The following is a 12,925-nucleotide window of genomic DNA, read 5'->3' as shown; positions in this document are numbered from 1 at the left end:
AAGATCCTTTTATGTATCAGGTTTCATTAAGATCCGATCACCCATCCAGAATATAAAGATACCCCAATTCCCACGTTTTTCAAGAATTCTTGTTTCCCCCTCCAACTCCCCCCAATATCACAGGATCTGATCGGAATTTAAAATAAGAGCTTTAAAGCACAAGATCCTTCTAAATATCAATTTTCACTAACATCTGATCACCCGTTTGTAAGTTACAAATACCTCATTTTTTCTACTTTTTCCGAATTATTCTCCCCTCCCCAACTCCACCAAAGAGAGCGGATCCGGTCCGGTTATGTCCGTCACGTATCTTGGACTTGTTTTTTCTTCCCACCCAGTTTCATCCTGATCTCTCCGCTTTAAGTATTTTCTAAGATTTCCAGCCCTCCCATCTGCCCCCCCCCCCAACGACACGGGATTCGGTTGGGATTTAAAATAACATAACTGAGTTACGAGGTCCTTCTAAATATGAAGCTTCATGAAGATCCGGCCACTCCTTCGTAAGTTAAAAACACGTCATTTTTTCTAATTTTTCAGAATTAACTCTCCCCCCCAAAACTCCCCCCAAAAAAGCAGATCCGTTCCGATTATGTGAATCACGTATCTAGGACTTGAGCTTATTTTTCCCACCAAGATTTATCCCGATCCCTCCACTATAAGCGTTTTCCAAGATTTTAGGTCCCCAAACTCCCCCCCCCCAATGTCACCAGATCCAGTCGAGATTTAAAATAAGAGCTCTGAGACAAGATATCCTTCCAAACATCAAAATCTCATCACCCGTTTGTAAGTTAAAAATACCTTATTTTTTTTATTTTTTCCGATGTAACCGTCCCCCCACTCTCTCCCAGATGGTCGAATCGGGGAAAAAACAATATCTAATTTAATCTGATCAGGTTCCAGATATGCCTGCCAAATTTCATCATCCTAGCCTACCCGGAAGTGCCCAAAGTAGCAAAACCTGGACAGACCGACGGACAGACCGAGAGAATTTGCGATCGCTATATGTCACTTGGTAGATACCAAGTACCATTAAAAAAATAGGAACACCAGGACATTTTTTGAAGTTTAAGGAATCCCCCTACCTACGATCTACTTAGAGATCTCGTAAATTGTGTACTTAACATTCGCATTTTTTTTTCTTTTTTTTTACCTGCATTAAAATCGTGCACTATTGGTTGCGGTCGATAAATGTCTGTGAAATAGTTGATTATGTAAACTTTTATTTCTTAGTGGACAGTTCGAGGTCAGGTACAGAACAGTGCGTGTCTCTGCTTAATTTTCATGGCACTAAGCGTCTATAATGTAATAAACATCAAATTCAAAAATTTTTGGAGAAAAAAACTGAAGTTCTATTTTGATATCAGGATTTCCGGATGTATTTCCCAAAATATGAGATATACGGAAAGTTTACCTAGGATACCGAAAAGATATCATAAAGTTCTGTCAGCACTCCAAGTTAGTAAATTTCTAAATGTCGAGCTTCGAAGTTAGGGTATAGTATTTAGACAAAATGGAAATTGCAAAATCAAAACTTCGGAATAGAAAAATCACAGAAAGTATTTTATTTCTGGAAAATCAATGTAAGCCCCAATTCTTAGAAGATCAAGATATGTCTATCCACGTTGCAAAAAAAAAATTACCCTGCGGAAAAAAAAATCTAGCAATGCGTTATGACAACTTTAGAAATTATGTCTTGTTGTACAGTTCATTTTCAATTATTGAGGAGTACATTATTATATTTTTGCTTTTTTTCAAGGGATTGAAAATCAAAATTATAATAAAGGTCAAAATAAAACAAATTCAAGAAAAAGTGAAAACAATCGCGGATTTGTGTTTTGAAATCAGGTTTTAAATTATTATTTCCCTGAATTTTCTGAGAGATAAGTATATTTTGCTTGGGTTTTTAAAGAGATATTATGAAGCTCAGCAGTTCAAATTGAGTTCATTTCTGAAAAGTATAGCTTCCCTGCTAGGACATTTTATTGAAACAAAACCCAGGAAATTTGCCAAATCAGAACTCCAAAATACAAAAAGTGACAGAAGGTTTTTTTTCGAAAACCAATGCCAAATTTAGTTTTTAGAATATCAAAATATGTCCATCCATGTTGGAAAAAAAGATTCTATCTTGTCTAGAAAAGAAAGGCACGTCTAGGATATCAAAAAATTGTATTCGTAATGACAACTTTGGAAATTATTTCTGAGTGAACGAGGCAATTTAGCATTCTAGTTTCATTGGTCCAGTGCGACCCCTCCTGGAGAGTATAAAATGAAAACAAACAGATATTTAAAAATGCTTCTATTATCGTCCATCCCAGAAATGGTTTTGCAGTCTTGCAGATGAATGCTTGAAGTCAAACAGTTCGTGGTAGCGAACTGCAGTAAGGAGCGACCCGGCTCAATAGTAAACGAAACTCTAGAAAAAGCAATTTTGATACCAAAAGATGCATAAAAAAAATCGGATTTTCATGCTGATTTTAGATGTACAAGTTTTATTAAATTTAGTCTTTGTCATCAAAAGTTACGAGCCTGAGAAAATTTGCCTTATTTTGGATAATAGGGGGAAACACTCCCTAAAAGTCATAGAATATTAACGAAAATCACACCATCGCATTCAGCGTATCAGAGAACCCTAATGCAAAAGTTTCAAGCTCCTATCTACAAAAATGTGAAACTTCGTATTTTTTGCCAGAAGACCGATCACTGGTGCTTGTTTATTTGTTGTTCATTTTCCCAGGGGTAATGGTATCGACCAAGTGGTCCTAGAATCTCACAAGAGGGCTCATTCTAACGGAAATGAAAAGTTCTAGTGCCCTTTTTAAGTGACCAAAAATATTGAAGGGCACCTAGGCCCCCTACCACGCTCATTTTTTCCAAAAGTCAACGGATCAAAATTTTGAGATAGCCATTTTGTTCAGCATAGTCGAAAACCATAATAACTTTGTCTTTGAGGATGACTTACTCTCCCACAGTTCCCGAGGGAGGGGCTGCAAGTTACAAACTTTGACCAGTGTTTTCATACAGTAATGGTTATTGGGAAGTGTACAGACGTTTTCAGGTTATTTTTGGTTTGGGGTGATTGGGGTGAGGGGGATAAGTGGGAGGATCTTTTCTTAGAGGAATATTTCAGGGGGGAAGAGAAATTCAATAAAAAGGGCGCAGGATTTTCTAGCATTAATATAATAAAAAACAATGAAAAAATAAACATGAAGAAGTTTTCAATTGAAAATAGGAAGTAGCAAAAAAAACTTAAAACGAACAGATATTGTTACGCATATGAGTGGTTTTTTTCCTCCTAAGTACCTCGCTCTTTATGCTAAAGTATTTTTAGTAATTTCAACTATTTATTCTACGGCCTTTCTGATTCAGGGGTCATTCTTAAAGAATTGGGACAAAACTTAAGCTTTAGTGTAAAGAGCGAGATATTAACGAGGGGACAAACCCCCTCAAATACATAATAAAAATATAAGAATATAGAAGTTTGTTACGTAAGTTAATTCTTAAGTTACGTATATTTTTTACTAATAAAAATATTCGTTAAAAATTAAAGGTTCTAGTTGCCTTTTTAAGTAACCAAAAAATTGGAGGGCAGCTAGGCCTCCTTCCCCACCCCTTATTTCTCAAAATCGTCTGATCAAAACTAAGAGAAAGCCATTTAGCCAACAAAAGAATTAATAGGAAAATTTCATTTTAATAATTTATATGCGGAGAGCCAAAATCAAACATGCATTAATTCAAAAACATTCAGAAAGTTTAGTACTGTTTAATAAAGTAGAATTGAGAGAAAGAGTCAAACTTTAGCGTAAAGAGCGGGGCGTTGAGAAGGAAACATCCCCTTTCATACACGGAGTAATGTCTCTTCGTTTCAAGTTTTAATGTCGCTCCTTACTTTCAGTTAAAAAAACTAGTTTTTTTTTATTTAATCTTTACAATAAGGTTGTTTGTTATGAAGAATTTGATTTGATGATTTTCGTCAAGATACTTTTGGAAGTGATTTCTTCTTTTTTTTTAGAATTGAGCAAGCTTTCTTAAGATCGTTATTTTCTGTGGCTAACTTCGAACTCAATAAATTTGTTTACATTGAGAACCCTCGTAGAAAGCGTATGCTTTTGATGCATATATAAGAGGCAACGCTATAGCGTTGCCTTTAGTAAAGACCATACGCCTCCAGTGTTTTTTTCCCATGGGCACTTCATATTGAAGGGGCCGTCGCATAAACTTCGGATGGGACTCCTTTGATTGGAGATCGGGAGGTCTAGTGCCTGTTTTAAGAGTCATAAGTGATCGAATGGCAACTAACCACCCCACTCCCTTTTTTTACCCAAATGCATCCGATAAATATTTTGAGATAGCCATTTTGTTAAAAAATTTTCAAAGATTATGTAACAAAGACTCTGGTGTCGATACAATCCTCCAGGGCCCGGGGGCAGGCGTTGTAAGTTAAGCCGTGGGGCATACATGGTTCTTATGAAAGGGATGCTCGTATAAACTTGACAGAGGGCTCACTTGATTGGAAGTTGAAAGTTCTAGTTAACCTTTTAAGAGTCAGGAGATCGGAAGGCAACTAGCCTCCCGTCCTTTCACGCCCTTTTTTCCTCAAACCCATCGGATAAGAACTTTGGGATAGCCATTTTATTAAGTAGTTTAAAGATCATAGAAAAAACTGCTGGGCGACACAACCCCCCAGGGACAGGGAATGGCGTTACAAGTTCTGCCCTGGGGGTATATATGGCTCTTATGGAAGGGATGCTCATATAAACTTCAGAGAAAGCTCATTTGACTGAAAGTTCTAGACCATTTTTTGAGAGTCAAAAGCGAATGGAGGGCAAATTGCCCCCCCCCCTGCCCCTTTTAACCTAAATACATTCGATAAAAATCTTAAATAGCCATTTTGTTAAAGATAGTTCAAAGGTCAGATAACAAAAACTCAGGTGTCGATACACCCCCCAGGGTCTGGGGACAGGCGTTGTAGGTTATGCCCTGGATTTTGTATGTTGTACTTATGGAAGGAATGCCCTTACAAACTTCAAGGAGTGGTCGTTTGATTCAAAACTGAAAGCTCTAGTTCACTTTTTTTAAATTTAAAAGACATCCAAGGACAACTAGACTCTCCATGCCCTTTTTCCCAAACCCATCTGACATAAATTTTGAGATGGCTATTTTTCAAAATAGTTCAAAGCTGTTGCAATACTGTCGTCATGCAAAACTGGATGCACAAAAAGCCTCTTGATTTAGCTGAAGATGCTCCTAAGCATTTTCCAGACAATGGCATATACCATGAGCCAAATAAACCTTTTAAGATTTATTTGCCCATTTATATTTGTAACTATTTTTGTTTGTTTGCAATGATTGTTTATTTAATTTCTGTTCGCTTTGGGTATCATTCATGCCTAAATAGTAAAATATTTTGATTTGTTTTAAACTTGATTTGCATATTCAACAGAGTCTTTACTTGTTTTGAGATTTATTTATTCATTTATATTAGTACCTGTCGTGTGTTTTTTCCTATGATTGTTTATTTAATTTCTGTTCGTTTTGACTTTCATTTATTCTTTAATAGTAATTTCTGTCTGTTTCGGGTTTGAGTTATAGTAGCTTTTTGTTTCTTCTGATCTCAAGTTTAATATGACCTTTACTTTTCTTCTGAAATTTTCTTTTTCAGAAAGTTTTTTTTTAATTATTGTCTACAAAACTTGCGTTTTAAAGCGTTGGTTTTCATTAACACAAATCGCTCCAAAGTGTTAAATTTCTATAAAACTTAGAATTATAATAATGAACCCTGCCTTGATTTAAACATGCCAAACGAAACTTGTTTAAAATGGAATAAATAGACGCTTAAAGATTGTTTAACGCAAAACTTTATCCTTAAAATTTAATATTTGAGGTAGAAGAATTTGATTTGGAAGGACAAACAGCTCTTTATTATTTATCCACGCAATAAAAACTACTCATACATTAGATATTATTAGAAAGCTATTAGAGGTACTTAATTTCTCCTGAAATGAAAAAAAAACCTCATCTATAGCTTAGACACACAATAGAGGACTTTTTGTCGCAACTCATTAAAAAAAATCCCGCCAAAGAAATTCAAAAAGCAATTCTCTTCATGGGCTTTATTTATTTATTTTTTAACCTACTTTCCCTTTGGAATTACCATGTAGGATTAAATGATCTCAAGGGGATATACGAAAAGTGAGGGTTGATTCTTTTTAATTGAAATTGTGTGAAAAGAAACTAAAATCCTGAAAACCTGAAACAAAATTGTAAAAAGCTAGTTAGAAAAGGAATTATATTGAGTTTATTGTGATCAAAATCTTACTTCATTAGAAACTGTTAAATAGAAACTTTAGAAACATCTATAGGAAGATGTCTCATTTTCAGAAAGTTTTAACTAATATGTGCTAGTCAAATATGGCTTCAAGGAAATCACCGGTATAAAAAAGGTGATTCTTCGGAATCATGGTAGGGTGCAATGCAGGTGACAAGAGAGTGCATTCATGTACACAGGGTACCCATGGGACTATTAATTGCTAAAGCTGTTGCGCCAGGGAAGTCAATAGTACATACTAGGAGAAAATAGGAGACGAATATCCATTGGTGTATTATCTCCACAACCCCTCCCCCCTACCAAAAAAATCTTAAGAACCAATAAAGTGAAGTCATAACAATATAAATTTTTTTGCTAGGATCTGTTGATTGTTTTTCTATTGTTTACAGGGGGATTAATATCTTGTCATCAGTTTTTGATTATTTTTAAGGGTAATGGAGTTAGAGAGCTGCTATTCTGTTTCTAGATGCCTTTGGGCCCCAAAATTATCAAGCTGGCACCCTAGGTTTAGGTCGTAGCCAGGACACTATAGAAGCAACTTTAAACCATAATTTGTAACCTTTTCCAAGTGAGAGAAATAGTTCCTTCAAAATGCTGATTGAAAAAAGTATTTATACATTTGAGGAACTGTGCAACAACTAGGAGGTGCTATTGTTGAAACAATATAGCTTGCATATATTAAAAATACAATAATACTAATTCGTTCACTTGCTTCTGCCTTCCATAATTATTTTTTGAAGCTTTAATAGAGGTAAAGCAACGTATCTGAGCTTTTTTGGTGATATTTACCTCAGTAAGACAAATAATTCATCTGACGCAGTGTATATTTCAACTGACTTTGTGATTGTCTTTCACATTGCTTACCCTGAATATTGACACAAAAATCTACTCAAATTTGTTTCGGTATTTAATACAAAATCAAAACTTAGAGGGCATGACAAGTTCAGAAATAAAACATAATAAGATGTTCTCAGTAAAATCGCGCAGGATTTCAAGCTAGCCGTTTTGTCCAGAAGGATGAAAATATAAACAATTGGTCATTTGGGGGTACAATCCATGTTGCCAGAGGGACAGTGGTCCATTACTATGCAAATGCTTCATTAATCATCTTCCATAAATACATCAAACTTGTAATTTAGGATATTCTATCTCATTTTAATTCAAGAATCATACAAAGTTTCTGGTTTAAGTTATTTCAGGGCCGACCCCCCCCCCCCCAAAAAAAAAAGGTCTCCTGGTTATGTACATGTTACAGCACTTTTACTTGTAATCACTCAGATATCATTCAGTAACTGGTTTTAAATTATCCAAAGAGCTTCCCAGACCAAAACATGGTAAATGGGTATTCCAGGCATGGTATTTAGCCTCCATGATGGCTGGTATTTTAGGATTTGTCAAGTCAATAACTACAAACTAACCAACGAATAACGCTCTGTGTCTCCCCTCAAGCCAAAATATAATTGACCTTTATTGTAAACAGTATTTATTTTAAACTTTTTTCTTATTTCTAATAACATAAAAAGGACCATCATAGCTAAGATTACTTAAAAAAAACAGACAAGTGTGGGCTGACATTTTAAAATATACTGACATTCATTTCTGAAAGTCTTGATAATTTTGTTTTATATAAAGTCGTAAAAGAGAAAACCTTTAAAACCTATTTTGTTTTCAACAAAGTGTGAATTATGCTCTGGTTTCCATAAAACACTGGGGCATTAGCAATACTCGTCTTTGTAGTAGTTACTGCTCGTTTTGGGTTTAACTTAGTTGTTTATTGTAATTTCTGTTTGTTTAGAGTTTTATTTATTTATTGATAGTGAAATACAGTAGTGCACTTGAAAAATCATTTTACTTCATTTCTGTTCATCTTTGGTTTAATGTGACTCCTTTCTTCCTTTTTGAAAGACTTCTTTTGAGGGATTTTTTTTTTTATCATAGGCAGCGCAATGGCGCTGCCTGAGTAAAGAGCGATATGGGGAGAAGGTGTTTTTCTATCAAGGAACTTAGTATAGAAGGAACACAAGTAAAAACTTTAAAAGGAGCTCATTTGATTGGAAATTGACAGTTCTAGTGCCCTTTTTAAGAGTCAGATGTGGTCGTGGGGCAATCCGCGCCCCTCCCATGCCCATTCGTTCGCTAAATACATCTAATCAAAAGCCATTTTAAGATAGCCATTTTTTCATCATAGTCGAAATATGTAGTAAATGCGTCTCTTAGAATATCAACCCCCCTAGCCTTCGGGTTAAGAGCTGCAAGTTCAGCAATTCGCCTATTGCTTACATCCGGTATGTGTTATTGAGAAAGGTGGGTATTCTTGACAGTTAGTGTCCAAAAGACAAAGGGCATCCAGGTGAAACTATTAGAGAATGTTGAGGGGAATGTTTAACTAAATTAAAACACGTTATGTGCGTACGGGTTGTCAAAAGGGCGTAAATCAGGCGTAACTGAGCTTGTTAATTTGGAATTCCTGGAAATGATAAATGGGTATGATCGATTGACCAAAAAGGCAATGTTTGAACACCACTAATACTACTACTACTGCTAGTACTATAACTGTTGCTACTACTGCTATCGCTACAACTACTGCTTCAATAGCGAGAACAACCAAATATGAGGTTATTGAAGAGAAAAGTTTAAGAAATATGGAGGGGAAAGTTGAACAAAATCGAAACATACTATGTGCATACAGATCTAAGGGGCGTACCATTAATATCTTTGGAATGGCTTACCTCATCAAGCTGAAACTTCCTGTGCATCATGAAAGGGGTGTTTATCTGGCCAAAAGACAACATGTGCATACTACTACTGCTATTAATACTGCTGTTACTACTGTTGCCACTACTACTAATTCAACACTACTACTGCTACTACTGCTTCTACTACTACCACTACTACATTGATAATAGTAATATTAAGACTAAGGGTATGAAGTAGAATATAGAGGGAAAATTCGAGCAAATTCAAACTCACTATGTGTATACAGATTGTCGAATGTGTGTATCCCAGAGATAGATTAGGGTATTAAGATTGAAATTATAGGGAATGCTTAAAAGGGATGATCAATAGGCCAAAAGTTAATATTTGTACCGGCTTAAGTGGTTTGTTGTAGACTTGAATAAGATTTGTTGGTCTCCTTCCTGCAATGGTATTTGGGACCATTACTTTTCCTGAGGCCAAAATAATTTAGATGATTTAAACAACACGAAAATTGGAACTTGAATTGCTACGATTTTAAAAAATAACTATCGTATCGTCAAAAACATGTACTGTTATAAGAGAATAACGGCAAAATCACAGGGAGGGCTTATATTATTAGATTAGAACTATCAGTCTATGTTGTGGCGAATTTTAAAGTAACCAAAAGGTACTAAGAACATACCACTAATACTGCTACTACGATTGCCACAACTAATGAGGCTAAGAGCATTAAGGTTAAAATCTTAGCAAACATTTAGGGGGAAGGTTCAATTAAACGAAAATTGGTGGTTCAACATTATGAGGTTTGCTTTATTATTACCATTCATTACAACGAAGGGCTTGATAAACTAAGCTTTAAATATAATACTTCATTCAAACAGAGCCTCTAAATAGTTATTAAATAATTCGTGGTAACAAACTGTAGATAAGAAGTGACTCGGTCGAGTTCCTATCGTTTTTTTTTCTAAAATTACACAAATTGTCTCACGCAGGTAACCCTTATAGGGGTCACTTTCTAAAACCTGGTGATTAGTATAAACAGTTTGGTTTGAGACCTTGAAGGACAGCCTTTTTCTATTTTTAGCAAATCGAAGCATGAGATCTGTTACAAATTACTTCCTTCTGAATCTGAGTTTTGCTGACCTTATCACATCTATCTTTAATTGCTCCATTACATTTGTCTTCGTCCTTAAGGGGTAAGTTCTTTTTTACCTTATATTTGGAAACAAATAGCATGTTTAGAAACAAATAGTTCTATGTTTAAATAATCAATTTGGTGTTTTTTTTTTTCAAGTGGTTTAAAAATGGATCTGGCACTCCAAATCAACTTGGTTTCGAATCTGCCATTTACTGAAGCATATTTTTGTGAATGAATTTACTTTTAAATGTTAGACATCAGAGACAAAGATACTCGGGATTGTCGTGAAAATTGAGGTATGTTTATCTTGCGAATTGGTGATCGGATCTCAATCAAGCTTGATATATAGAAAGATCGCGTGTCTAAGCCCTAGAAGAAACATAAATCAGTTTAATGTTGTTTTATTTCTGTTTGTGGTAATTTCTGTTTGTTTTAGCATTCCAAGTGAACTTTCCCTTCTCTTGGTTCTTTAAAGTATGCATCTGAAGATTGTTACAGGAAACTAAAAACAATTTTCCAAATCAGTATTTAACCTTGATATTATACTTATCGTAGCCTGTAAGGGTGGGTGGAGAAGAAGATATATAAAAGTTTTCTGAAATGGAATTTAAAACCTGAAAAACCATGTTTGTATGTCAAAGGTTACTGATTTTTGCCAAATAGACTGTTCTTTTGAAAATTTTCAACATATCGGTGCCTTTGTATACTTTAGACTCATTATTGTTCCATTAATTAACACTTCAAGTCTCAGTTGACGCAATGACTGTTGTGTTTGTAGCAGCTTATTTTTATTATGATTATTCCAAATATAAACCAGGTAATCTTGCGATGGAGACTCTATTAAGAGCCTTATTTTCAGGCCGACCCACATCCAATATGGAGTTGAATATGGGTTTGTGCAGATTATAGTTTGGAATACCTATGTCTCGGTCTTCCAGAATATGTCTTCAACTTTGTAATCCTGACGCTTTCTAACTTTAAAAAACCCATGTCCAACACGCTTGGAAGCCGAAACATGTAAGATAAAGACGCTTAAAACTTTCTTGGGTTGAACACGGGCAAACTAAAAACGATTTTTGTTGAACCCACTTTTGAACCTAGTACCTTAAAACCAGATTAAGGCAAGAGTTCATTAGCCTTAGATTTAGCTAGAGGGGAGGGGGAAGAGGGAGCTTATTTAATAAATTCCATGTGACAAGTGTAACAAATTATTATAAATTTAGGATCTAAACAGTAAAAGAAGATTGATTTTTTTTCAATCCTTTTAAAAATGATTCTGTCAAAATTTATAAGAATTTATTGCCTCCGTCAAAGGCAAACCATACAAGTTAAAAATTAGATTAATGTTAGTCGAACCTAAGAAAAAATTAAGAAAAAGGAATACGTTGCCAAAAGCTCTCCATAACTACTCAACATTTAGGAGGGGGCCTCTCACTTTCATGGTGCGATAGGAAAATCGCCATAAAGAAATATCCTTAACCTTTGTCCTAAAACTTATTTGCATCTTTTTCTACAACTCTACAGCCTCGCAAGCCTTATAATAGAATTTCTCGAAAGAGGTTGCTTACAAAACCAACTTCTTTTTCTTTATTTAAAACATAGTTTTTAAATAAAATAAAAAAGCAACATGGAAACAAATAAAATTTATTCACCGAGAAATGTCAAAGAGAAATATCCAATGATTTCCCTCGAAAAGATGGCTGTTGCAGTGCAATGCTGTAATTAAGTCAACCAAGCCTAAAATGAGCTCAAATAAAAGCTTAGACAAAACCGTCTTTATTAACCGTTGGTTTTTTGTTAACTTAATGTGTGCTTAGAGATTCGCTGGCCAATATGACCTCTAAAAATGAGATGCTATTCAAATAGCTTATGGATGATTCTAAATTGGTGGACTATCTCAGAATTTTCATTCGATATTAAATCTTTACTTTACCTCGACGTGATTATCTTTTTATTTTTGAGAGAGTTAGCAGAGCAACCTTGACTAAGTAATTTTGATTGATTTCTATATTTTTTTTTCTTAGCAAATTTGTACAGTATGTTATCGTGAAAACTAGGATAGAAGCTCATTCTATAATAAATTAAAATTCTACTGCCTTTTAAATCACCAAACGAGACCTGAGTGCAATAAATCCCACTTCTGTGCATTTTTTGCCCAGGGTATCCTGTAACCCCTACGGTATCTAGTAAATTTCAGATAGTAATATCATTTGGAACGATCAAACATAAGAGAGATATGCAACCAGGGCAGATAAGACCCTTACAGTCCAAGTAACAAGGGAAAACCATGACGAAAACAGCCCATTCTTCCAAAATACCATATATTTTTAAAACTGAGCATGTTGCATCTTAGCAAGAGAAGGATCATCCAAGGAGTTTAAACCAGGGTGGGATCTAGAGGATTAGAGGGGGCAAATATCCCGGGTTACACGCCCGGGGGTAGCAAAACAAGCTGAAATTGTAATATTTTGGCCCAAAAATTGTACTATTCAAAGTATCGATGGTGCGGCAGGAGGTGGCAAAGTCTATGTTTGTCCCCTTCCCCCTCCTGGGAAAAAAACTAGCTCCAGCTCTGGTTCAAACCTGCATTAATTAAATCGGATATTTAGCAGAAAGGTAGTCACGTTGAGACTTTTTGAAGCAAAAGTCAACTAGAAATTCGAAAACAAACCGAGTACTAAACAGCAAACTGTATAGCGCAGAAACAAGCCAAGTCCCAATGCTCGGTGCAAAGCAAACAAGGTTTGAGTTGCAAAAATTTGGAG

The 12,925-nt window shown here is 35.2% G+C and overlaps 1 long non-coding RNA gene across 1 annotated transcript in view; it reads left to right on the top strand.

The window, feature by feature from the left end:
• LOC136036611 (uncharacterized) overlaps positions 1-10,219 on the top strand; it is a 37,858-nt gene extending 27,639 nt beyond the window's left edge. Inside the window, exon 3 of the long non-coding RNA XR_010619754.1 lies at positions 10,107-10,219. This is a non-coding gene — a long non-coding RNA (uncharacterized LOC136036611). The remainder of the gene's footprint in view (positions 1-10,106) is intronic.
• The last annotated feature ends 2,706 nt before the right edge of the window (positions 10,220-12,925 follow it).

Source organism: Artemia franciscana, chromosome 15 (assembly GCF_032884065.1).
Source record: "Artemia franciscana chromosome 15, ASM3288406v1, whole genome shotgun sequence".
Taxonomy (NCBI): Eukaryota; Metazoa; Arthropoda; class Branchiopoda; order Anostraca; family Artemiidae; genus Artemia; species Artemia franciscana.
Note: the sequence above shows the minus strand (reverse complement) of the source record. Positions and strands in the feature narration are given on the sequence as shown.